Source organism: Ovis aries, chromosome 15, assembly GCF_016772045.2.
Source record: "Ovis aries strain OAR_USU_Benz2616 breed Rambouillet chromosome 15, ARS-UI_Ramb_v3.0, whole genome shotgun sequence".
NCBI classification, from domain to species: domain Eukaryota; kingdom Metazoa; phylum Chordata; class Mammalia; order Artiodactyla; family Bovidae; genus Ovis; species Ovis aries.
Genome location: NC_056068.1, coordinates 73,721,233 through 73,749,067, shown reverse-complemented (window position 1 = coordinate 73,749,067; position 27,835 = coordinate 73,721,233). Strand labels below are relative to the sequence as shown.

At 49.4% G+C, this 27,835-nt stretch overlaps 1 protein-coding gene across 14 annotated transcripts in view; it reads right to left on the bottom strand.

Moving 5' to 3' along the window:
- TSPAN18 (tetraspanin 18) overlaps positions 1-27,835 on the bottom strand; it is a 204,475-nt gene that overhangs the window by 160,128 nt on the left and 16,512 nt on the right. For 9 of the 14 annotated variants that reach the window (XM_060399532.1, XM_060399533.1, XM_060399535.1 and 6 more), the window contains exon 2: positions 4,160-4,238. The exons of 3 other annotated variants lie outside the window; for them this stretch is intronic. The gene's annotated coding sequence lies outside the window, so the exon portion shown is untranslated. Of the gene's footprint in view, positions 1-4,159; positions 4,239-13,476; positions 13,620-27,835 lie in introns of all 14 variants that reach the window. 2 more of the 14 variants (XM_060399534.1, XM_042233391.2) reach the window with 1 other exon arrangement.

Here is a 27,835-nt window from a genome sequence, read left to right as displayed (position 1 = left end):
AACCAGCCTCCCTGACTGTGCTTTATCTTCCTTAAAACACCAGCAGTGCACAATCATGGTTGTACATTGGAATTACCTGGGGAGTTTTAAAATATACTAATACTCTTCTTAAAATTTACACATAAAGCTCCAGTGATCAAAACAGCTGGTAACAGCATAAGGACAGACATACAGACCAGAGGACAGCAAGGAGACCAAACGAGTCCATCTGAAATGAAATCAACCCTGAATATTCATTGGAAGGACTGATGCTGAAGCTGAAGCTCCAATACTTTGGCCACCTGATGTGAAGAGCCGACTCACTGGAAAAGACTCTGATGCTGGGAGGGATTGGGGGCAGGAGGAGAAGGGGACAACAGAGGATGAGATGGCTGGATGGAATCACTGACTCAACGGACATGAGTTTGAGCAAATTCCAGGAGACAGTGAAGGACAGGGAAGCCTGGTGTGTTGCAGTCCATGGGGTCACAAAGAGTTGGACAAGGCTTATACACTAAACAACAACAAATAGATCAGTGGGATGGAATTGAGAATTCAGAAACAAACCTATACACCTATGGCCAATGAACTTTCAACAAGGGTGCCAAGACTATGCAATGGGGGAAAACAGTCTCTTCAATGGTAGTCCAAGGACATTCAAGTGCCAAAGAAAGAAGTTGGACTCCTACCTCAAACCATATAGAAAAATTAACTCAAAATGAATCGATGGCCTAAATTTAAGAGCTAAGGTCTTAAAACTCTCAGCAGAAAACACGAGGTGAATCTTTATTAGTTTGGATTTGGCAACGGAGTCTTAGACGTGACACCGAAAGCACAAGCAACAGAAGGGAGAATAGGTAAGTGGGTAGAGGCTCTAGGCGGTGGCAGCCAGGCCTTCTTCACCGCCACCCACCACCCGCCAGCCACCTGCTTCCTGCTCGGAGATCTCAGCAGGAGGATGACCTGGAGGCTTCCAGGAAGCTGCCATCACTCATTTGCGCAGCCTGCTGTAAAGGGCTGGCTGGGGAGATAAAAACATCAAGGGACTCCCCGTTCTTCCTGGGTGGAGAACACAGGAGCACTGCCACTGTGGGTGCCTGCCACGGTGTGTCACTGCAGGCATGCAGGGCGCTCTTAAGCCACGTGGGGACCACCATGAATGCCATGGGATGACGTGAGTCCAGGGGCTGCTTCGTGAACGTCTTAGGTGCCTCTGTGGGCACAACGGGGAATCACTGTAGCGCTATGTGGCGTCCCTAAGGACATACACAGTGTGCCTCTGGAAATGTGAACGAGTGCCTGTGAGGGGGCTGTGGGTGCTGTGGGGTGCTATGGCAAACACGCTCTCTTTAGGGCAGGAACCCTGGGTTTGGGTCCTAACCTTGCTGCTTTTCAGAGGTGAATCCTAGAATAATTTACCACTTTCCAAAATCCCAACTGTCCTTAAAAAGAGCTTACTAATCGCTGCCTCTCGGGAGGTAGGGAGGATCCGTGATTATCTCCAGAGAGGGTCCAGGAAAGATCACTGGGAGTCAAACGTAAACCATGGAATTAAGGCTCAGGAAGAACTGTTCACACCCGACATGGCCTCACGCCCCAGGAGTGTCAGAACAGAGAGCTGATACAATCCAGGCGCTTCCTCTCGGGCCATTTTTAGATCACGTCCAGAAAGAGGTATGTGTCTCCAGGGTGACCCCACTGTGTGCTCACAAACACCCAGCTTTCTCATGTCAAGAGCCCAAGCCTCTTCACAGAGGTCACCTCGGAAGGCCACCCACATCATTCCAGGGAGCGACCCTCGTTCAAAGCAAACAGGAGCATCGCGCTGGCTATTTCCTGGCCCTTACAACCACCCAGTGAGGGTGCGTGCTATTTGCCCACTTAATAGATAAGAAAACTGAGATCATTCTGGGTGATCAAAGCACTCGTCTGGAGTCAAACGGCTACTGAAGGGCGGAGCTGGGACTCAGCCTCCGTCAGTCTGGCTACGAGAGGCCGGCAAACATTCCCCACAACACTGCACGCCTGTCTGCCCGTAGCTGATGGTCATCTTTACGTGCTCCCTGTGACTATAACATTTCTGTTTCCTGATTAACAACAGAGGCCAGACGAGATCACTGCTGTCTCAGCAGCCTTGCTGATGGTAAACCAAGATCAAGAGCCTCCTTACTGTTTTTCTTTCTGTACTTCAAGAGACTCTTTCCTCCCATCCAAGCCCCAAGGCTTCCCCTGATGGAGAAACATCCCTTAAAGAAAGATCCTAAGGAAGTTAAGCTACTTCTGACTCACTTCAGCGCCTTCCCCTGATTAAAAAATCAGGCAGGAATCCAGGCTCTGATAAGGTGATTGCTTCCTGTGGGGATCAGGAGGTTTACACAGAATATTATGGCCGAGGTGGCTGGTGGAACCCGGGGAGCTGCAGGACAGATGCTGTGGGGGCTCCAGAGAAGCCCCCCACCCCCGATTCCTGGCCTCAGTGCCCCCTCTGCCTTGTCCACTTGGGTGGCCCTTGACCTGGTCCTGCTTTATCTGCTGCTAGGACCTGGCCACCCTGCCTCGGATTTCAACCTAAAATAACCCCAGCCAGTCAGGAGGCACACTCCACCATTGACAGGACAAGCTTGGAAACTGGTGGAATATCGGATTAGTGACTCAGAAAATGACCAAGTACAAACCCAATCACGGGCACCAGAAATCCAAGACCCACAGAGATTTTAACAAGAACCCAAACTTAAAAAAAATTAAAAAATTGTTTAGAAGACGTTCATGTCTTTTTCAAGAAATGAAGTTCAGAGATGTGATTTAGTTTCAAGGAATTTTTTGACCTTAAGATTCAAGTCATAGAACCGGTAAGCAAAATGCACAAGAATGGTCGGGTAGTTCAGGGAGGTGCTTCAAATTCAGCCACACAGTGCTGTGTGACCTTGAGTGAGTCACTTAACTTCTCTGAGACCTGGTTTTCTCTTCGCTAAGATGGAGGTGACAGTAGGGCTGTTGGTACAGGAACTGCAACTTAACCTTGCACTTGGCATGGAGAAGCTTCAGTCAAGGTTAGTAAATCTGACTCTTCTGATTAGCAGGGACTCAAACACAGTTCCGTCTACATCTCTGTGGTCTGCACCTGTGCTCTTTCCCCTGAGGGTCTGCGTCATCCTTTACTCAAGACAGGCAATCAGATCCCTCAGAGCTTTCCAATCCCCTCTCCTCGCCACAGACTTGACCAAACCTCTGCCTCCCTGCCGCTCCCCCCACCCCGACACCACCACCTGTCCCTTCCTCTAGCTCAGCCCTGGTCTTGGGACCTCAGCAACCGGGGACGTGTGGTTGGAACAGAGATTTGAGTCACTGCTGCCCCATTTTTACAGACGAGGAAATAAGGCACAGACTAAGAGCCAGAAGCCAAACATCCTGGCTCCTCATTCAGGAACCTTCAGGGAAAAAATGAGGCGACCCGGCCTCTCACCAGACCTGAGATGGTGAGCAGCCAAGAAGCTTCCAGAACCCAAGAAGCAGACCAAGCCTTTTCCATTCCCAATTCCATCGTGGAATGTGATGACTGATCCTAGTACTTGTGGGTTTAAACTTTATCCAAAAAGAGAGTCTTGGAATGGGGGAGAGGAGGAGGGGAGAGACAGGGGTGGAAATCACCCTAGGAAGGTATTTCCTTCCCACAATCCCAAGATTATGGTGGGTGTGGGGGAGGGGTGGGGTAGGGGGGTGTAGGGGAGAGGTGTGTGGAGGAGGTGTTGGGGAGGGGCATGTGGGGGGAGGGGAGGGAGGGGTCCTTGACAGAGGGGAGACCCTCTGTGAGCCTCCAGGAACTCTGCTTCCCCCAGACGGCTCACTTTCTCCAGCCCTTCAACCCTCAACCTCCTGGGCTGTCTCAGGACCAACCCTGACCTTCCGCCCCGCAGTGGGGTAGCACCCAGTCTGGTGAGATTCCCTCTTCAGCGTCAGCCTCCTCCTCATCCCTCACCCCTCACCTTTGCTCCCAGCATGGAGCAAATATCTGGGGGTGAGGACAAGAGGAAAGCCGCCCTTCACCTGCCCTGCAGCCTCCAGCATGAACTGAGAGCTTTCTCACTCAGCCACAGAGGGTCTGAGAGCAGGGAGAGGAGAGAAGCTTCGACCCTCTTATTTGAATAAGTTGAGATCCACGCCTCCAGGGCACCAACCGTACCTTTTTCAATTGGTGTCTTCTGCCTGGAGTGTCAAGATTCTCCTGAGGTCTCTTTCCGATAGTGGCTTCAGGATAAACTCTAGAAGGAGGATAGAGAGAAATACATTTTAAAAGGCTAAGGGGGGCTTCCTGGTGGCTCAGGGGGTAAAATCCGCCTGTCAATGCAGGAGGCACGGGTTCGATCCCTGATTTGGGAAGATCCTACACACCTCGACTACTGAGCCCGTGTGTCCTGGACCCCGTGGTCCACACCAGACAAGCCGCCGCAATGAGAAGCCTGCACACCACAATCAGACAGTGGCCTCCACTCGCCCCACCTGGAGAAGACGCCCATGCAGCAACGAAGACCCAGCACCGCCAAAAATAAACAAATAAGGCAAGGGATGGGGGGCATGCGGCTTCTGGGGGCCACGTCGCTTAGATGTTCACCCACTCTCTCCTCCCATCTCTGCGGGAGGTGATACAGAAGCCAGACAGGGCCCAGCAAGACAGAAGCAAGCACCCAGCCCCACCGAGGGTCCCAGGATGGTGTCCCCAGTGCCTAGGGCTCAGGGTGTATTTTCAGTCTGGGAGCCTGTACAACGGCCCTGTGATAACACGGAGCAGGCTGATTGCAGCACCACACTGCATCTCTTTGCTTCTAGCTAGAATGTTATCAACTTGGTGTGGGGACTCCACTTTCCTCAGGCGAAGTAAAGGCTCTCTGAGTCATTTTGAAAATGCGAAAGCGAATTAATCATTGCTTAATGAATGCAGGCTCTGGGGCAGACCCACACTTTCAAGATCTGGTGTTCAGACACAGGTAAGTAGTAAGCGGAGAACACTCTGATGGTGAGAAAAACAACTCAGCTCCAGAGCCCAGGACCCAGAAATCCAGCCTCTCCCCACACCCCCCACCTCCTCTCTGTCAGTTTCACGAAGAGTTCGAAGGTCACTGGAGAAGGATCAAATTCACTGCGTGCAGGCGGCATACCTGTCAGCCAAGGCTTAGGCCGGTTCCAGGGGACCAGCTCGTTCACATACCCAGCTGAGCAAAAGACACAGCTGAGCAGAAACAGGGAGGGCCGGGGGCCCCCATCCCTGCCTTCCAATGACCCGTCCGCGCAGAAGCCCCGATTAAATTTCATGTTGCCTCAAATAATAATGACAATGATCCCAACGCCCTCAACAATCTCATGAGAAAGTATGGCCCCGTTAGGAATGAGGACCACGATGAATTCCGAGGCGTTAACTTGCCCATATGGCCGTACTGCTGAAAAGGGACAGACCCGGGAGAACACTCAGGGAAGTCAAGCCCTTGAAACTGCCCTGTCCATGGTGGGGGAGGCCTAGTTCAAGGAGAGCAATGAGTTCAAGGTCTGCCCTGTAGGTCCCAGCACCAGTGCACCCTATGCATAAAAGAAGTTCTCAGAACTCTCTGCTAACTGATGGGGAACAAGGCTTGGCTGGAGGACATGACCTCGTTTTATTTGGCTACCTAATTTGGCTATTTATTTGGATGCCTCAGACATCCACCCAAGTGGTGTCAGCCCAGGGGGCCTCGAGTGTCATGGGCCAGACTAAAGCTACAGAGGAATTCATGATACATATACATGTACAGATACACCTACAGTCATATCCGTCTCCATATGCATCCATACACATATGGATAAGGATGTATATGTACATAATTTTCACTTTTAACTACAAAAGTGCAAGTATTTCCATACTCATTTATCCTGTTTAACAGATAGACTCACTGTGCAATCTCTGTGATATGACCTTCCAGGCTATAGGCCATGTAATCACATATGTGTGTGCATGCATGCTAAGCTGTTTCAGTCATGTCTGACTCTTTGTGATCCCATGGCCTGTAGCCCACCAGGCTCTTCTGTCCATGGGATTCTCTAGGCAAGAATACTGGAGTGGGCTGCCATACCCTCATCCAGGGGACCTTCCCCACCCAGGGATCGAACCTGCGTCTCTTATGTCTCCTGCACTGGCAGGCAGGTTCTTCACCACTAGCACCGTATTTGTGTACATGTGTGATAAGCATGTACCCACGGTGGCCCACAGGCAGACCGCGAAATCTCCACGTGTTATACCACCCCAGCTCTCCGTGAGACCATGTCCACCGCTGCAAGTCAGTGCACAGGCATCTTCTGGAGTCTTCTTCACAGTCACACAGTATCCACGGTAGGTGTGGACCACAATCCCTCCCCTCGCCCACCATGCATAGTGAGTATTTCCATTTCTGGCTGTTACCACCGTGTGGCCATGGTCCCGCTGATGCACTCATTTCTGTGTGGATGGTTTCAAGCACTTTCAAAGCCTGGATGCCTCGAAGGTGGACGGCCAGGCAGAGGCTCTGCAAACATCACATTTGACAAACTGCCTTCTCCCTATTGTTGTTGTTGTTTAGTCACTTAAGTCGTGTCTGACTCTTTTGCGACCCCATGGACTGCAGCCCACCAGGCTCCTCTGTCCACGGGATTTCCCAGGCAAGAATACTGGAGTGAGTTGCCATTTCCTTCTCCAGGGGATCTTCCCAACCCAGGGATCAAACCCAAGTCTCCTGCATTGGCGGGCGAATTCTTTAGTGCTGAGCCACCAGGGAAGCCCCACAATACTGGATTAACTCCCTTCAAATAGCCAGGGCAGGAGCCCCTTTGCTTGAATGCAAACTTGAACTGAGTTGCTTTTCTGCTCACCTCCCGGTGGCCTGGGAGGTCATGTTCCCCGGATGAGGCAGGAGTTTATTTCTTGGCTTACGTAGCTGTCCACTGTTCTACTTCCCCGGAGCATCTCTGTGTTCCTGGCCCACCTGAGCCCAGGAACTACATTTACAGGCTCAGAACTGATAATGAGCTTCTATGAGCTCTAGGGACCGCTAGGAACACGTATTAATGTCAAGTGTGCCCGTCAGCCACACAGCCTGGGTGAATGTCACACATTAACAAAATTAAAGGCTGCAGCCATGCTGGGAAGGAGCCGCAGGCTGTGTGTCAGGAGGTGCGAGCAAGGCCCGTCAACAACAAAATTACTTTTCGGGTTTTGCACTCCTGAGCCCGAAGCTGTCTTCAGTCTTCGATGGAATTCTGTCTTCCTGCAGCCTAAGAGGAGATTAGTTTATTACCAGCCTGCCAGGAGAGGTGAAATCCGGCACTAATCCTAATTCCCATTTAAGCAAATCTGCATTGTGTGAGGGAAACCAGCTGGGCTCGGAATTTCTTCCCCTCTCCCCTGAGATCTCCTCCCAGCCCCATCCTCTCTGTGGGGGAGGGAAGTCACTACAGATGTTAGACCCAGAGCCCTCCAAGGAGGGGAAAAGAATCCTAGGGTTTGGGGCCAAGACGGCAATGTGGGGGCCAGGGCGGGGGGCTGGTGACAAGAGGCAGCATCGAAAGGTGGCCGGCAGGGTGATGGCGGCTGTGGTTGACTAGGCAGTCTCATGCCCTGGACTTGCTCTTGCTTTTATCCAAAAATCCGCCCCCACCCCCCTCCACCTGCAGTTTTAAAGTGAAACAGGTTGGAATCCTGTTGTTGTTCAGTTGCTCAGTCGCTCTTTGCGAACCCATGGACTGCAGCACACCAGGCTTGCCTGTCCTTCACCATCTCCCAAAGCTTGCTCAAACTCATGTGCATTGAGTCGGCCATGCCATCTAGCCATCTCGTCCTCTGTCGCCCCCTTCTCCTCCTGCCTTCAGTCTTTCCCAGCATCAGGGGCTTTTCCAATGAGTGGGCTCTTCACATCAGGTGGCTAAATTATTGGAGCTTTCAGCTGCAGCATCACTGACCACGCTAAAGCCTTTGACTATGTGGATCACAACAAACTGTAGAATCCTGAGTCCACCTCTGACAAGCTCGGTGACCTTGAGCAAATGAACTTCCTGCTCCACGCCTCAGCTCCTCATCTGGGAAACAGGGTTAACAACAGCTGATGACTCATACAATGTGAGGATGACACGACGAATGTACATACAGGACTCAGCTAAGAGCCCGGCACGTAATACCCTGTTTCTTGAATGTAAGACTCCATGGGTTATAATTGCACCATTAGTTTATGGGTTTCTGATGAAGAGAAAACAGTGCCTATGAAGCTATTTGATTGAGACATCACTTTTTGTATGATGCACCCCCATTTCAGAGACCTTAAAATATTTCTTAACAAGGGTGTCTTCAGTTCAGTTCATTCGCTCAGTTGTCTCCAGCTCTTTGCAGCCCCACGGACTGCAGCACGCCAGGCCTCCCTGTCCATCACCAACTCCCGGAACTTGCTCAAACTCATGTCCATTGAGTCAGTGATGCCATCCAACCATCTGTCATCCCCTTCTCCTCCTGCCTTCAATCTTTCCCAGCATCAAGTCTTTTCCAAGGAGTCAGTTCTTCACATCAGGTGGCCAAAGTATTGAATTTTCAGCTTCAGCATCAGTCCTTCCAGTGAATATTCAGGACTGATTTACATTAGGACAGACTTGGTTGGATCTCCTTGCAGTCCAACGGACTCTCAGGAGTCTTCTCCAACACCACAGTTCAAAAACATCAGTTCCTCAGTGCTCAGCTTTCTTTATATTCCAACTCTCACATCCATACATGACCGACCACTGGAAAAACCATTGCTTTGACTAGATGGACCTTTGTTGGCAATGTAATATCTCTGCTTTTTAATATGCTAAGTTGGTCATAGCTTTTCTTCCAAAGAGCAAGCATCTTTTAATTTCATGGCTGCAATGATTTCACCATCTGCAGTGATTTTGGAGCCCCCAAAATAAAGTCTGTCACTGTTTCCACTGTTTCCCTATCTATTTGCCATGAAATGATGGGACCAGATGCCATGATGTTCGTTTTCTGAATGTTGAGCTTTAAGCCACCTTTTTTACTGTCCTCTTTCACTGTCATCAAGAGGCCTTTTAGCTCCTCTTCACTTTCTGCCATAAAGGTGGTGTCATCTGCATATCTGAGGTTATTGATATTTCTCCCGGCAATCTTGATTCCAGCTTGTGCTTCATCCAGCCCAGCGTTTCTCATGATGCACTCTGCATATAAGTTAAATAAGCAGGGTGACAATATACAACCTTGACGTACTCCTTTTCCTATTTGGAACCAGTCTATTGTTCCATGTCCAGTTCTAACTGTTGCTTCTTGACCTGCATACAGATTTCTCAGGAGGCAGGTCAGATGGTCTGGTATTCCTATCTCTTTAAGAGTTACTGTGGGCAAGAATCCCTTAGAAGAAATGGAGTAGCCCTCATGGGAGAAGACAATGGCAACCCACTCCAGTACTCTTGCCTGGAAAATCCCATGGACAGATGAGCCTGGTAGGCTACAGTCCATGGAGTCGCAAAGTGTTGGACACGACTGAGCGACTTCACTTTCACTTTCCTGCATTGGAGAAGGAAATGGCAACACACTCCAGTGTTCTTGCCTGGAGAATTCCAGGGACGGTGAAGCCTGGTGGGCTGCCGTCTATGGGGTCCCACAGAGTCGGACATGACTGAAGCAACTTAGCAGCAGCAGCAGCCCTCACAGTCAACAAAAGAGTTCAAAATGCAGTACTTGGGTACAGTCTCAAAAACAACAAAATGATCTCTGTTCGTTTTCAAGGCAAACCATTCAATATCACAATAATCTAAGTCTATGCTCCAACTGATAATGCTGAAGAAGCTGAAGTTGAATGGTTCAAAGAAGACCTACAAGACCTTCTAGAACTAACACCCAAAAAAGGTGTCCTTTTCATTATAAGGGACTGGAACGCAAAAGTAGGAAGTCAAGAGGTACCTGGAGGAACAGGCAAGTTTGTCCTTGGAGTACAAAATGAAGAAGGGCAAAGGCTAACAGAATTTTGCCAAGAGAACACACTGGTCATAGCAAACACCCTCTTTCTTCCAACAAAACAAGAGAAGACTCTACACACGGACATCACCAGATGGTCAATACTGAAATCAGATTGATTATATTCTTTGCAGCCAAAGATGGAGAAGCTGTAAACAGTCAGCAAAAACAAGACCAGGAGCTGACTGTGGCTCAGATCATGAACTCCTTGTTGCCAAATTCAGACCTAAATTGAAGAAAGTAGGGAAAACCACTAGACCATTCAGGTATGATTTAAATCAAATCTCTAATTCAGTGGAAGTGACAAATAGATTCAAGCGATTAGATCTGATAGACAGAGTGCCTGAAAAACTACGGACAGAGGTTCATGACAATGTACAGCAGGCAGTGATCAAGACCATCCCCAAGAAAAAGAAATGCAAAAAGGCAAAATGGTTGTCTGAGGAGGCCTTACAAACAGCTATGAAAAGAAGAGAAATGAAAGGCAAAGGAGAAAAGGAAAGATATACCCATCTGAATGCAGAGTTCCAAAGAATAGCAAGGAGAGAGCCTTCCTCAGTGATCAGTGCAAAGAAATAGAGGAAAACAATAGAATGGGAAAGACTAGAGATCTCTCCAAGAAAATTAGAGATACCAAGGGAACATTTCATGCAAAGATGGGCACAATAAAGGACAGAAATGGTATGGACCTAACAGAAGCAGAAGATATAAAGAAGGGTGCCTTGGAATCCGTGAAATATACAATAAGAGGTTAGTCAATGCTAGTTAGTGATGATACTAGCCAGGTACTCCCATTTTGCAAGGTCTGGTTCAAAACTTAATTTTCTTCCTCTTCTTTCCTCCAAGCAAAGCAAATCTGCATTTTAAAATAAATATATAGGAAAAAAATCTGACAGCCACTTCAGTATCCTGGATAAGACCCAGATGAGAGACTTAACTATCTACCCTGACGTTTTCTACTCTATATTAAATTGAAATAATATAAACACACACACACATATATATATATTCAGTGGTGTACACACTAGGAGTATACAGCCTACTGGCTTTTCAAAAGCAGAGCACCCTGTGGAATGGGACACCCAGATCAGACTTCCCTCTTTTCCCAGTCATTGCTTCTCTTCCACCCCACATCCCTCCAGTCATCCCTGTTTCTCTATCCTCACCGCAGCTCCCTGCTGGTCCCTGCCTGGGCACAGCCCGAGGTCGCCTGTCTGCTTACTGCAAGTAGGCTCCCTCTTGTCTGCCAGCCTGCTGCCTCTTTTCCTTCCAACATGCCCTCTCCTTTGCTGTCAGACAGAGCCCATTTCTTTCTCTCCTGCTTCAATGGGTTACCTGGCCTCCCTTTGCCTATACCCAGGACCTTTTATCATCTGACCCCTGGCTGACTTTCCAGCCCATCTTCAGGTCCTTGCAATATGCACAGACCCCATAGTCAAACTGAACTGACCTGGACCCTCATGCCACACCACCACACTCAGTCGGATCTGGCTGGTTTTCATTCTGCCTGGAAGTCCGTTCTGCCTTTCCTAATCCTGAACTTCAGCCCCACCCCCATATCCCCAAATCACTAGGAAAACTAGTGTTTTGGAAAACTCATCTTGCAAAAACCCTTCTTCAGTATCCGCTCTGAGAAACCTTCCCAGATGTACACAGGCATGATTCATCACTATTCTCTGGGCTCTTGTGACAACTTGCGTGGATAGGTAGTAAAGTCAGCATCGAAGCACGGTCTATTTTTTTGTTCATGTGATGTTTCTCATCCGTCAGACTGAAGGATGTGGGTGATGTCTTCCCCACTCTGTGGTCTCAATTCCTGACTCAGCACATAATGGTTGGGTGAATGGATAGTCGCTATGACAGATGAATATATGGATGGGTAGAGAGGGGATCTACACAAGAACTGAATGGTAGAAGAGAAAAAGGAACTAGATTGTAGTTGGTTGCAGAGATGGATGAATAATTAAAGACATGGAAAGATGAACGATGGATACATGCATGAGGAAATGTGCAGATGAATGAATGCAAGCGTGCATGGGTGCATGGAGACAGAATGGACGACAGATGATGCACATAGCTGGATGGATGGATGACGGGCAGATGGACAGGTAAACGGAGAAATGAATAGGAGCACAGGTGGAAGTGAATGTACCTACAAAAGAACGGGTTTTATATGAAAAGTAGGAAGGCAGAACTTGGTTAATGGAGATAAGAGAAGGAATGAAAGACTCTTAACTATTTGTGTAACTTCCTGTGGCCCCCAAGAGGCTATGTTTTTTCCAGTAGCCATGTACAGATGTGAGAGTTGGATCATAAAGAAGGCTGAATGCCAAAGAATTAATGCTTTCAAACTGTGATGCTGGAGAAGACTCCTGAGAGTCCCTTGGACAACAAGGAAATCAAACCAGTCAATCCTGATGGAAATCAACCCTAAATATGCATTGGCAGGACTGATGCTGAAGCTGAAGCTCCAATACTTTGGCCACCTGTTGTGAAGAGCTGACTCATTGGAAAAGACCCTGATGCTGGGAAAGATTGAAGGCAGTAAGAGAAGGGGCCAACAGAGGATGAAATGGTTGGATGGCATCCCCAACTCAATGGACATGAGTTTGAGTAGACTCTGGGAGATAGTGAAGGACAGGGAGTCTGGTGAGCTGCAGTCCATGGGGTCACAAAGAGTCGGACACAACTTAGTGAATGGACAACAACGAAATGGCTGAAAGGTCAGGCTCAGCGGACAGTGTAGAACCATTTGGATGGTTACCTGTGAGCAGGCTCTAAGGGGGCAAATCCCCACTAGAGCCTGCTGCCCCTCTGCAATGTGGAACAGGGTGGGTGGTAGGTGGAGCGCCCTCAGCATCGAATGGCAGTAAGTACCATGGTCAAGAGACCAGGCTTTCCTCTCCCACAGGCCTAGGTATGAGTCTCAACTAGGCCACCTGCCACCCTTGGGGCCTTGAGAAAGTTCCTTATCCCACTAAACCTCACATTGGTCATATGCAAATTCTGGACCACCACAATCCTACCTCAGTGCCCTGAGCTGTAGATTAGATGAGCTGCTGGTGCTGCTAAGTCGCTTCGGTCGTGTCCAACTCTGTGCGACCCCATAGACGGCACCCACCAGGCTCCCCCGTCCCTGGCATTCTCCAGGCAAGAACCCTGGAATGGGTTGCCATTTCCTTCTCCAATGCATGAAAGTGAAAAGTGAAAGTGAAGTTGCTCAGTTGTGTCCATGGGGCTGTCCCAGGCAAGAGTACTGGAGTGGGTTGCCATTGCCTTCTCCAATTAGATGAGCTAAGGGGTTATAAGTGATTCCCACGGTGCTCAGCACAGAATAAGCCCTCAGAGGCCATAGAAATTACATGAAAGAACTTGTTGCTACTTTCTATAAAGAGGGTAGTGGCCACGATCAGTGGTTCCAAGCATAGTCCTCAGACCCTGCCCTCTCTCCCTCAGGGGTCTACACTCAGAACAGGTGGCATCTATACCCTGTATATACAGCTTACCACTTTAATTCCCAGTAGATGGACTTTCTAACTGATTACATATTAAGTTTCCAGATAATGTTGAAGATGACTGATTGAGAGCCTCTTGATATCCTAGAATCCCAAGTCAGTAGGATTTCAGAGTGGAGGGCTGGGAAGTCTTCCTGGAAGAGGCAGCAAGAAAAGGAGAGACGGAAGAAGGTGATCAGTTCAATGATGAGCCTTTTCCTGGCTAGCTCCTGCTAGAAATCTCTCTCTTTCTCTCTCTCTCTCTCTCTGTTTTTCTCCCTCCCTATCTACTAGCCATCCTAGGTGGACCAGCCTTCCTTCTGAGTTCTGTGATCACCGGGACTGTGGGTCTTGAGCCCCAAGAAAGGACAGCATCCTCGGTGAGTCCTGGAAGCCAGCTCAGCCTTGGGCCCCCTCACCCCACACCGATGCCAGGCCACGGGATCCAGGCTGGGCTGCTGCCAGCCAGATGCATCGCTTGTTGACGGATAAAAGCTCTGCAGTTTACGGCTCCAAAGCAAAGCTGGGGCTTTGTTTGGCTTTGTTTTAAATTAGCAACGCAGGGGGTTGGCGTGGGGGTGGAGGAGAGGGAGAAGAGCCAAAGCTTGTTCAGGACGAGTTCCTGCTGCGTCCTGCATCTCAAAGATCCCCCGGGCAGCCCTAATGAAGCCGCCTGAGCTCATCACGCCTCTGCCTCGCCTCTCCACCTGCACTTGTCTCGCTGGGGGAGGGAGAGCGCTTCCCAGGGCCGCCCGCCCTGTCACTCAGCCCCATCACCCTTTTCTGTTCCCATGATGCGTCCCTGAATGAGCCTGTTAATTGTGTCCCAGGGTCTCGATGGGGCTAAAGTGGGAGCCGTGACATCCTCAGAAAGACTGGGAGGTATGATTTATCTTTGCTCAGGGAGGGGAGGGCTGCACCTGCCATCGGGCACAGTGCAGGGGGCGCTGGCACTGCTAGTCAGGGCCCAGGAGGATTTGCCTGGTCAGCGAGGGACTCCCAATCTGAGCCCATTAGCTCTTGGTGGCTTGGGGAGGGTGGAAGGGCCCCGAAGGGAGAGGTACCTTCCCCACAAATTAACATGTGAAGCTGTTAATTCTCACTGCAACTGTCATTAGTGATCATCTCCCCTTCTCGGCACCTGCTGTCAGGTCTGGAGTTTTTTCGCACATGCCAGTCAGGGTCTCCGGTGCCCTCTGCATAGCACCGGGATCCATCGGACAGTTGCCACCCCTACGATGCTTGGCAGAACAGGAAGGAGAACTGGTGAGACTGCCCTGTCATCAGCGGGCAATGCTCTGCGTCTGCTCCCCCTCTTTCCCGACTGGAAGCACTTTTTGGTACCTGAGGGGGTGGGCGGACAAAGGCTGTGCCTCCCCTGGAGCAGACTGTGCTCCTGATCTTCATTCCTCTTCCTCCCACACTGCAAGGAGAGAATCACCACTCCTCCCATTTCACAGGTAAGGAAAGTGATCTGAGCCACAGGGTTTTTATGTAAGTAAACATTGGTTTGTGAGCATGCTAAGTCGCTACAATCATGTCCCACTCTTTGCAACCCCATGGACTGTAGCCCGCCAGGCTCTTCTGTCTATGGGGATTCTCCAAGCAAGAATACTGGAGTGGGTTGCCATGCCCTCCTCCAGGGGAACTTCCTGACCCAGGGATTGAACCCACATCTCTTATGTCTCCTGCACTGGCAGGTGGGTTCCTTACCACTAGTGCCACCGGGGAAGCCCAAACATTGGTTTAGTTCTTAGAGAAAGGGAAAACGAATCAATAAGACTGTCTGCTAAGTAAGGCTCACTCATTCTCACAAGGAGATTGGGGCTCCCGCAGACCTGTCAGACAAGCTCCCAGAGGGACCCAGGAGCCCTAAGGGTTTAAGGGACTTTTCTCTGAAGATGGAGCCTGACTTGCTTGGCCCCGGCTTCACTGTGTCATCTGAAGCACAGAGAAGGGAAAGATCTGACCCCAGTACTCTTGTACTAAGTGGTCAGCATCCTCCTCTTCACTGACAAAGGAAGGAAGTGATGCTCAGAGAGGTCACCTGTCTGCCGTGACAGAGCTGGACCAGGCAGAGGGAGGACCAGCACTCACGGTGCTGTCTGTGGCCAAAGTTCTGGAGCCACTTCTCCGGAGTCCAGTGTGCATTAGGCTAACCCCGTGAGTATCCTGTCTCCAGAGGATGCATCTGAGATGTTCTCAGGCCATTGGGCTGTTTGGACAAAGACGCCTGGTGTTTCAAATGCTTCAAGAACAATCCAGCATTTCCCAGCATAGGGTTCAAGAAAAGCTGATACCGTCTCAGTGCTGAAGCTGACTTTGGCACAAAATGAGTCTCAAGACGCTGCAGACCCTGAACTCAATGGGGATCCACTGTGCAGCCAGCTTTACACCTACGGGAACGCCTGTCTGAGGCTAGTCTGCCTCTGAGAGAATCAGTATTAAAAAGCCACACGACAGTAATAGAGATGTTCCCAAACCAGCCGCCCTGCCGTTAGCCAGGAAGCCGAAAGCTGAGAACTCATAACTGAAGGGCCAAGCCTGCAGCCCACCACAGCTCTCCTCTGCAACGTGGGGCTGTTAATTCAGCCTTTACAACCCACAGGGCTGTGGTGGAATCGGGGGAAAAAGGCACCCCAACTCCTTGTAATTCTTCCCTGCTCAATATATTTCCCTGTAAATATATTCCAATTCAGAAAAGGGTCTGCGGGAGGTGAGACAGCAGGTCTATTAGCATTTTGATGGGTTTTTCCCAACACGTGGAACAAGAGGGCTTTAAAATTCATCGCTCAGAGATTAATCCTTCCATCACCCCTCTCCCTCCACAGCTGGAGGTGGCCAAGAACTTTTTACCCCTTTAAGACCTTGATTAGGAAAAAGAAAGGAACTCAGCTCAGTCTCAAGAGTGCTACAGAGAAGAGAGAGCCGCGTTATCTAGACTGAGTGTGTAGAGCCCTCCAAACACAATTAAATGGCAGAATCAGGCACGGGGGGTGGGGGTGGGGGTCGGTCAGAAGGTTGAGATACTAAGTGGGGGTTGGGAGCTTCTCTGACTCAACAGAAGCACACAGCCAGTCCTGGGAGGAGCCCCGCTAGTTTGGCACAGCACGGTTCATCTTTCGTAACTGACGAAGGCCAGGCCTCTTAACATGCCTGTTCGCTCACTCGACAAGCATGGCAGAAGAATCACTATGTGTCCTCTACTAGGTGCTTGGGAAAGAAGGATCAGGAAGGCGGTTCGGCTCAACAAGTCTCTGATCTCAGGAAACTCAGGCTAGATGGGGAGACAGAGAGAAGGAAATTGACAAATACAAGAAAATGCAGCAGGCGACTGAGGCCAATGCAGTTGCCCTGGGACCCCAAGGTGGGGGGATTCGGTTCAGTTCAGTTCAGTCGCTCAGTCGTGTCCGACTCTTTGCGACCCCATGAACTGCAGCACGCCAGGCCTCCCTGGTTGGGGGTGGGGGGCACCTCAATCAAGCTGGGCTGAAGGACAAGTCACACCCTTGGGGGACTTCTGGTCCTTCCTCAAAACTTGCTTTTGAAAAAAAAATGAATGTGAGGGAATAGTAAGTATAGAAGGTGAAGCATGCAGTTAGCTAGGATATGATCAGGAAGAATATATAGACACTGGTGGGATAAATGATAACTGAACTTTCATCATCACATTGGAGCACTGTTAAGCAGACTCACCCAAGGAGCGATTCTCTAGGGCAGGGGTCCCAGACCCCCAGGATCTAATGCCTGATGATCTGAGGTGGAGCTGATGTAATAATAATAGCAATAAAGTGCACAATAAATGTAATGAGATTGAATCATCCTGAAACCATCCTCCCCTCCCCAGTCAGGTCTGCGGAAAAACTGTCTTCCATAAAACAGGTCCCTGGTGACAAAAAGGGGTGGGGGGGGGCTGCTGATCTAGAGGATTCTAGAGAAATGTGATTTTGACTCATGGGAGGTTACAGGTGAATTTGTAGATGATTTTTAGCCTGGTAGAAAAGATAACCCAAAGGTGCGGATTAAACTGTGTGCATCCAATCCAGCCGTCTTTTCCCAGTATTCTTTCTCCCATGCCTACATAACTGCTGACTCTCCAGTTCTCCTGAGAACCAGCTTTACCCACGAGCTTCTCCTGTTGGCTCCCCCACTTACAAGTTAAATCAGCCTTTGATCCTTGTTCAGTCTAGATTTACATGTGATTGAGGATTTATAATTTTTTGAAAAGTATCCTTCGACAGTACATACCCAGTTACACACACATACATACTTGCACTCAATGCACGGGGTCAAAGTGGAAAAAAACTACAGCAAAATGTTACCAGTGGGTATCTTTAGGGAACTGGTGTGTGTGTATGAGTGATTTTTACAATCAGAAAAGAAGCGATAAACATTATTTTTTAAACAGAGAAATACACACCCATGTAAGATCCCCAGGCTAACAACTAATACAAGCTGCTTGCTCATCCCATCTGTGAGGCCACGTGGGGCTCTAAGCACCTAAGTGGACCACCTCATTAAGGCCTCACCATCACACCATCCACGCCAAAACTACCATTACTCTCCCCATTCTACAGATGAAGAAATGGAAGCATACGAGTTAGCCTCAGATCCCAGATCTCAACAGTAAGAGCCAGGATCTGAACCCCAGGCAGCCTGGCCGCCAAAGCCTGCCTGCCTAACCACCCTGCCAGACGCCTGCCTCCCAAGTGGAAAAGGAAGAAATAAACACATCTGCTGGGCTGCCAGGGTCAGGCTTGGAGAAGACCGTGTTCCCACCCACTCCCAGAGCACCATGTGCTGGGAAGTCAAGCGCAAACCTCGCCAGCCTTGAATTGAATTCATATGTGTCTCTCCCACACTTGCAGGCTGGGAGTGCTCTTCTCCATTCTTGGAACCTCCCATCAGGACTCAGTGGATGCTCAGCACATGTCTCAGAACACCCCTCTCCCTGCTCTGATGGCAACTCTTCTAGCTAACCCCGTTCAGGGACTCTAAAAGGTAGCCTCTAATTAATAGCACACTCCATCTCTCTCCTTGCCCACATAGGCACTACAGGCTGGTTTACTACCTGTACAAAGAGGGGATTCAGCACGTTGGAAAGGGACCTGGCCTTGGAATCCTGGAGGACGTGGGCTCCTGCCTCCAAATCACTGTGTGACCTTGGGCAAGCCACCAAGCATCTCTGGGCCGTGGCCTTGCCCTTAAAATGGGCAAGGGGGACCTGCTATGCTGTGATGCCCCCGATGTTTTGCCAGCATCAATCTTGCTGCCGCTGCTGGGGTGTTTTATATGCAGCAGACGTGGAGCACACACCAGAGACCCACGCCTACTGATTCTTAGTAACGCTCTTCACGTGGCAGGTCACTGCTGGTTAAATCTGTGCAGAAATTAGGTGTTGAGGGAAGAACACCTTGTGACCTGGAAAACCAAATTGGGGTGGAGGGCTGCAGAAGGCGGAGTGGGGAAAATACTTCATCTCAATAGGGCTCTTAAGAGCCCCGACAAACTACCATATCTGTGGGTTCGTTCTGCTCACAGTTTATTTATTTATTATTTATTTTGGCCAAATATGTTCACAGAGTTGAGCAGGATTGTTTGGATAAATATCCTGTTTCAAAAGATTCCAAGCCAAAAGCCCCATTTTCCTTGATTTAACAATAAATATCCATCCACCTCTACCTATGACTTTGAGGAAGGCAGAAGAGAATAATTCAGAAATGTCAGCCGCTAAGGAAGTGTCAATATTGAAAGACACATCTCTAGGTGATTAATTAAGATCAATGGCCAAAAGAAACACAGGAGAACCCTCTTCTTAAAATGGGAAATGATACTGCTAATGAAAATGATTCTAGTAGACGTGTCGGCCTCTGATTCCTGGGTGAGTTCATGCCCCTTGCAGGATCTCAATTTCATTAACTGTCACCTAATGGCCTGTGATTCTCAGAATGGGTTTCCCAGGGGTTCCTCAGGAGACACCCACGTGGACAGGGAGAGGGGAGGGGGTACCCACTGCCTATGCCTGCTTCACCAGGGCAGCTCCTCTCTGAGTTGTTTCAGAGGCTTCATGGTGAACTTTCTTTGAGGTCTGTGACCACAGGTAAGTTGAATGCCACTGGACCAAGTTGTCCCAGACCCTCTTCACTTTGGCGTCTGGAATCTGGGATGCTGAAGATGGTACCTTGGGTTAAGAAACTCCAAGGTCATCTGACGGGCAAATGGTTTTTCATCCAAAGACATCGTGGTGATCCGTGTGTAAGAGCACTTGGGGACAGAACGCCTCTGACTCTGGGATGGCCTCTCTGAGTGTGCATGCACGCACGCTCAGCCGCTTCAGTCGCGTCTGACTCTTTGTGACCCCATGGACTGCAGCCAGCCAGGCTCTTCTGTTCATGGGATTCTCCAGGCAAGAATACTGGAGTGGGTTACCATGCCAGCCTCCAGGGGATCTTCCTGACCCAGGGATCAAGCTTGTGCATTGCAGGCAGATTCTTCACCCAGTGAGCCCCCTAAGAATCCTTTACAATAAGTGACTGAGCCCCAAAGAGGGTAAGAGATTTACCCAAGGTTCATAATGAGCTTGACCTAGAGGAGGATTAACTTTCAGACTCCCGTCTTGAAATCCCATTTCTTCCCCCTCAACATTGGCACCACTGGGCCACTCAGGACAGTGTGCTTTGGGGGTCAAAGCTTAGCACAAGTGCAGGTCGCTGTCCTGTCAGAGACCCAGCTATGCCTCCCAGGCTCCTGTCTCACCATCCTTAAAATGGGGATGATTTTCGTACATAAGCTGTAGGGCTGTTGCAAGTATTCAGGAGGACACTATATGCCATTATTTGCCATAACCTGGGGCAGAGACAGGGACACAAAGTAAAACGGATCCTTCCACTGGGTTCGGTGCAGGAACCATAGTATCTTTCTCCTGATTTCCACCCCCTTCCCGCATCAGCAGTGGCAAGCTGACCACCATCCCTGTTTCCCTAGTCACCTTCCTGCGGACACCAAGAAGAAGAGGAATGGGATCCAGTGAGATGCTATGATGTTGTGTCTCTCCAAAGCCAAGCACGAATCACCATCTTGAACTTTCTGATTTCTCCTGACCTCATTTCGAGTTCTAGGCTCCAAATAAAACACATTTCCTCAGCGCTGGGAAATGGCTAAAGAGCAACTTCAGGTTGGCGCACAGTCTGCCTAATGAGATGGAATCCACTCATTTGCAGCATCAGGGAAAGGACTTTACCTCTGAGCCTCTGAGATACTGCGGAAGAAAGTGACGATCCCTCTAAATGCAAACTGGTCGCTTTGCCTCTGGTATGAGAGAGGAGACCAAGGCCCAGAGAGGCTGAGTGATTCTGCCTGCGTCACACAGCCATAGAGTCTTTGGGTTAAAGAAACTGGGTGAGAACCAGATCTCCTGACCTGAAGGCTCTGCTGGGACTTGGAGGGGCGGGGGGTGAAGGGGATGAGGGGGAGCAAGGGTCAGGAGGGAAGTCTGAGTGTGAAAATGAGCACGAGCCTCTGAGGGAGAAGGAGAAACCTCTGGGGCATCTGACCTCCCCCCTGCACTTCGACTGTGAGCAGGGAAGTGTGAACAAGAGTGAGCAAGAGGGCTCTGAGCGGGGAGTGAATGAACGGGCGAGTGAGGGGAAATCCGAGTGGCGGAGAGAGAGAACAAGAGGAGGAAAAGCATTTGGGCCGTTTTCAAATTCCCACAGTCAAATAAATCAAAACAGATTGTTCTGAGACAAAAAGCCCATTTCAAACCACATCCTTTACCCCAAAGTCCACCCTCAATGGCCCACCTGATGCATTCTCACGGCCGACAGTAAGAGCAACGGTAACATTCACAGTCATAGTTAAGATTCCTGAACAGTCCTGAGGAGCAGGTGTGATCAACACCCACTTTCCAGATCAGGTCACTGAGGCTTGGAGAGGGGAAGTCACTTGGTCCCTACATCTCCTCACCCGGGTGATTCCTGGGATAAGGAAGCCTGGTGAGCAGCGGAGATGCAGCCAGCAAGCATCTTCCGGAAGCACTCTGTTCCTGAGGTCCCTCCCCTTAAGGAGGGCTGCTCTGCCCTCAAGCAAGATGGAGAAGCAGGCACCAGGAGCAAGAAGGGAGTGAAGATGGCAGGTTCCCAGCTGTCCACAGGGCAAAGCAGATGCCCGCCTCTGCAGGAGTGCCTGGCACCGTGATGGGCAGTATTAGCTATTAGGAGCTGTGGGCATCACTTTGCCTGGGCGCCTGGCCCTGACCAGGCAGAGGAAGGCCCTGCCCTTCCATGCAACTCAGGCCCTGGTGCACAGGACTGGACCAGAGAGAAGGTCTCCCATCTCCCTCATCGACCTCAGCAAAGGGACGTGGGTCCAGGTGGCCACATCTCAGTGATCATAGCGTCTCGTGCCCCCAGTGGACATGAAGGGACAGCACCAGGCAAATGTCGCTCTGCCAGGCAGACCCAGCCACGACGCACACCACGCATTTTCTCATCTTAATCTTGTCCCGACCCCTGAACAATCCTTTGAAGTGGGTGTTACTCTTCTGGCTTTGCAAACAGGTTAACCGAGGCTCAGAGAGACTAAATAACTCCCCCAACGTCTACAAAATTTTAAGTGTCCGCATGGTGAGGACCGAAGCCAGCCTGACCTAGAGACTTTGCCCGTTCTACATCACCCATTACTCACCCCCAAAGCCTTTCTCTCTGAAGGAGGCTGGGAGTCCGTCCCCAAGGGCAGCGTTTCAAAGGCAAATCCCAACAAACAACCTGAAACAGACAACCTTCCCCGAGGGGGCAGCCCCTGCTCACCCCCAGCCTGCTCTTGCCCTGAAGGCGCCCCTTTGTCAAGGAAAGCAGAAACCTAGAGTTCTATGCTACGTCTTTTTCAACTGGCTAGAATTCTGTTTTCTGTTTTGTTAACAATGCAATATATTGAAATACAACCTATAAGCAGAAAAGTACCTGGATCTGAAATGCACAGCTCCATGAACAGTCCCAAACTGGACACACCTGTAAAACCAGGAGGCAGAACACGAAAAGAAACAAACCAGCTCCCAGAAGGCCCCGGTTCCCTCTTCCAGGCTCTCTCCAACTTATGCCCACGTGGAACAACTATCAGGGCTTGATTTAACACCATAGCTTCATTTTGCTGACTTTGAACTTTATATAAATAGAATCCTTCTGTGTATTCGTTTTCACCTCTGGGGTCTTTTGCTCAATATCAGTTTTCCGAGATGTCCCCCCAAATTACCATCAGTGGCAAGACTTCATTCATTCTCTGCTGTGTAGTACTCCTAGATCCATTCTAGAACTGACAAAATTGAGTTGTTTCCAGGTATCACATCTCATGGAGAATGAGGCCACGGACATCCTTATACATGCCTATTAGGAGCACATGTACGCCTTCCTATTGGAATCATACTTAAGAGTGGAATTATTGGGTCATATGATCTCTGCATGCATGGTCTAGGCATGCTTCAGCTGGGCTTCCTAGGTGGCTCCGTGGGTAAAGAATTGACCTGCAATGCAGGAGATGAAGGCAGACACAGGTTCGATCCCCAGGTCCGGAAGATCTCCTGGAGAAGGAAATGGCAACCCACTCCAATATTCTTGCCTGGAGAATCCCATGGACAGAGGATTCTGGTGGACTATGGTCCATTGGGTCACAAAGAGTCGGACATGACCGAAGCAACTAAGCACACACGCACACCCAATATTTTAATGTGGAGTCGGTTTTAGGTCTTAAACATTGTGTGCCTTAAACAAAATACATCTCCAGCTAGGATCTGGCCTGCAGGCCACCATGTTCACGTTGCACCTTTGGCCTCTGCTCTTCATTCATTGTGGCCACCAGCCAAACCATCTTCTGCCGTGCCTCACAAGTTCATGGGATACAGTAGGGAAGATTCTAACATTCCCCCTCACTCACTCACACTGATGAGTGATTGAGACCTCAGCCGTCAAAGGCTGTCCTTCAGTGAGTATTTCTCTCATTTCAGCTCAGTTCATTTTAGTCGCTCAGTCATGTCCGACTTTGTGACCCCAAGAACCACAGCACACCTGGCCTCCCTGTCCATCACCAACTCCCGGAGTTCACCCAAACCCATGTCCATTGAGTCGGTGATGCCATCCAACCATCTCATCCTCTGTCATCCCCTTCTCCTCGTGCCCTCAATCTTTCCCAGCATCAGGGTCTTTTCAAATGAGTCAGCTCTTTGCATCAGGGGGCCAAAGTATTGGAGTTTCAGCTTCAACATCAGTCCTTCCAATGAACACCCAGGACTGAAAGCCTTTAGGATTGACTGGTTGGACCTCCTTGCAGTCCAAGGGACTCTCAAGGGTCTTCTCCAACACCACAGTTCAAAAGCATCAATTCTTCAGCACTCAGCTTTCTTTATAGTCCAACTCTCACATCTATATATGACAACTGGAAAAACCATAGCCTTGACTAGATGGACCTTTGTTGGCAAAGTAATGTCTCTGCTTTTTAATATGCTATCTAGGTTAGTCATAACTTTCCTTCCAAGGAGTAAGCATCTTTTTATTTCATGGCTGCGATCACCATCTGCAGTGATTTTGGAGCCCAGGAAAATAAAGTCTGTCACTGTTTCCCCATCTATTTGCCATGAAGTGATGGGACCAGGTGCCATGATCTTAGTTTCCTGAATGTTGAGCTGTAAGCCAACTTTTTCACTCTCCTCTTTCACTTTCATCAAGAGGCTCTTTAGTTCTTCTTCACTTTCTGCCATAAGGGAGGTGTCATCTGCATATCTGAAGTTATTGATATTTCTCCCGGCAATCCTGATTCCAGCTTGTGCTTCTTCCAGCCCAGCGTTTCTCATGATGTACTCTGCATAGAAGTTAAATAAGCAGGGTGATAATATATAGCCTTGATGTACTCCTTTTCCTATTTGGAACCAGTCTCTTGTTCCATGTCCAGTTCTAACTGTTGCTTCCTGACCTGCATATAGGTTTCGCAAGAGGCAGGTCAGGTGGTCTGTATTCCCATCTCTTTCATTTTCCACAGTTTATTGTGATCCACACAAAGGCTTTGGCATAGTCAATAAAACAGAAATAGATGTTTTTCTGGAACTCTCTTCCTTTTTCCGTGATCCAGTAGATGTTGGCAATTTGATCTCTGGTTCCTCTGTCTTTCCTAAAACCAGCTTGAACATCTGGAAGTTCACGGTTCATGTATTGCTGAAGCCTGGCTTGGAGAATTTTGAGCATTACTTTACTAGCATGTGAGATGAGTGCAATTGTGTGGTAGTTTGAGCATTCTTTGGCATTGCCTTTCCTAGGGATTGGAATGAAAACTGACCTTTTCCAGTCCTGTGGCCACTGCTGAGTTTTCCAAATTTGTTAGTGTACTGAGTGCAGCACTTTCACAGCATCATCTTTCAGGATTTGAAAATAGCTCAACTGGAATTCCATCACCTCCACTAGCTTTGTTTGTAGTGATGCTTCCTAAGGCCCACTTGACTTCACATTCAAGGATGTCTGGCTCTAGGTGAGTGATCACACCATCGTGATTATCTTGGTCGTGAAGCTCTTTTTTGTACAGTTCTGCGTATTCTTGCCACCTCTTCTTAATATTGCTGCTTGTTAGGTTCATACCATTTCTGTCCTTTATTGTGCCCATCTTTGCATGAAATGTTCCCTTGATATCTAATTTTCTTGAAGAGATCTCTAGTCTTTCCCATTCTATTGTTTTCCTCTATTTCTTTGCATTGATCGCTGAGGAAGGCTTTCTTATCTCTGCTTGCTCTTCTTTGGAAATCTGCATTCAAATGGGTATATCTTTCCTTTTCTCCTTTGCTTTTCGCTTCCCTTCTTTTCACAGCTATTTGTAAGGCCTCCTCAGACAGCCATTTTGCTTTTTTGCATTTCTTTTTCTTGGGGATGATCTTGATCCCTGTCTCCTGCACAATGTCACGAACCTCCACCCATAGTTCTCTATGAGGATAAAATTATTGGGTTGGCCTAAAAATTTGTTTGGGTGTTTCTGTAACATCTTATAGAAAAACCCAAAAGAATTTTTGGCCAGCCCAACACATTGCAATCATCTGAGCAATCTTTTCAAACTACACGTGCCCAGCACTGCGCTAGTACCGATCAGACTTCCTGAGACCACAGACACCCAGGCATGATTATTTTGGAATGTATCCTAATTAAGAACCTTTGTGTGAGGACATAGAGCACAAAGCCAGAGCGCCCAGCTTCCCAGCAGCTCGTCTCTAGCACCCTGGAGGTGCTACGTCACTTCAGTCTTGTCCAACTCTGTGTGACCCTCTGGACTGTAGCCCGCCAGGCTCCTCTGTCCATGGGATTCTCCAGGCAAGAATATTGGAGTGGCTTGCCATGCCCTCCTCCAGGGGATCTTCCCGACCCAGGCATTGAACCCACATCTCTTGTGTCTCCTGCATTGGCAGGCGGGTTCTTTACCACTAGCGCCACCTGGGAAGCCCACCCAGCACCCTAGGGTTCCTAAATCTACCCTGTCGGCTAGCGCTCCACCTTCCTCCAACCATAGCAGACATCAATAATTGATCTCGGCCCTCCTTCCTGCTGAGCCCAAGTAACCCAGCCTGATCTACCCTTCAGCAGGCCCTACTAATCGATCAGACTTGGCATTTGAGATTAAATGTATTTGCCACTGGGCCTTCCCAGTTGACACTAGTGGTTAAAAACCCGTCTCCTAGTACAGGAGACTTCGGAGACATGGGTTAGACGCCTAGGTGGGGAAGATCCCCTGGATGAGGGTATGGCAACCCACTCAGGATTCTTGTCTGTAGAATCCCATGGACAGAAGAGCCGGGCAGGCTATGGTCCATAGGTTTGCAAAGGGTCGGACACGACTGGAGCGACTTAGCACGCACACGCTCCTGCTTTTCAGTGTTGGCCTCTGGAAATGCTTGCTCCTTACTTAAGTGGCTCAGCTTTTTTTACATCAGGACCAAACCCAAGCCTGGCCCCATTCTTCAACTGCTTTGATTCTGATTCCCACGCCAACCCAAGAAGCTTGCCATGAAGATAATTTATCTCTGCCCTGGGATTTTTGTTTGTTTGGGGTTTTGGCTACGGGTTCTATGGGTGGCAAACAAGCCCAGAGGGGGCTAGTGCCTTGCCCAAGGGGAACTTGAACCATCTTCCCATTGCTAATCCAGGGCTCTTTCACTCTCTCCAGGGGACCTCTCAGAACCAATTAGGAACTACTGGAAAAGCCAGAAAAACAATGGTAACCTCATTCATCCCGCACCAGTCACATCTGGTTCACTTCTTCCCCACTAAGCAGTAAACAGTGGAGACAGCGTCCAGGCTGGCCGCGGGCTGGGATCTCAGCTCAGAGACAAGGCCTCGGCTCAGAGCCGGTGAGAAGTCATTCTCACGCTGATCCCTGGGCTCCAAGAAAGAGATTTTCCCTAATGCAGCTGAGTTCGGTGACCCAACATGGCTGAAAACTGTCCTTTTCCAATGCGATAATCCACACAAACCCAGGGAGGGACTCCAAGATGGAGAAGCTTCCAGCAGCAGCCGGGGGGGGCGGGGGGACCTCTGTGGTCCCACCGCTTTCTGTCTTTATTAACATTTGCAGAAAAACTCACAGTGTGCTTTGCTGCAAATGAAAACCAAGCAATTTCATTTTCTCCCCTCAACCAGGCCAGATGGCTCCTTCTCACTCTTCTCCCCTTGCTCATGCTAGAATTTTTTTTTTTTTAAGCTCAAAAATACTAAAAGATCCCTCACATCTGCAGATCTGCCTTTCCAGGTCATTTTTAGCCAAAGGTGCCAAAAACTGAGTCCTTGGATTGTCTCAAAACAGCATCTCCCCCCTTGGGAACAGCTGTACCTTCACTTGCAAAGTCTTCGCCTTCTATAGAGCTTTGGGGCTCCCGGGGCGGAGGCAGGCACCCAGCATGCCCGTCCACGCCCACATCTGCATCGGAGACTGAAGGCGAGACCCGGAATGCCTGCAGCGCTTGGGAGACGTCCAGCTCAGAGTGTGGGGAATTCCTGCCCTTGCCCACACCTCTCCCCAAACTTCTGAGGACTCGTGTTCATGGCAGGACCTGATGGAGTTACTCAGCTTCCCACCAACCTGCACTGCTGTTATCTAGTCTCACATGGAATGAAAAGAAACCAACTCGAGGTTGCTCTCTCTCTCTTGCTCTCTCTCTCTTGCGCTCTCTCTCTTGCGCGCGCTCTCTCTCTCTCTCTCTCTCTCTCTCTCACACACACACACACACACACACCAGAAAGTGACAGGGTCAGAATCTACCCATGATGACCTGACCCCAGGCCCAAGCTCTGACCGCTGCCCCACAAAGTTCTCATCCCATTACTAATGAACTGGCTGGAGTGGACCCTGCCCT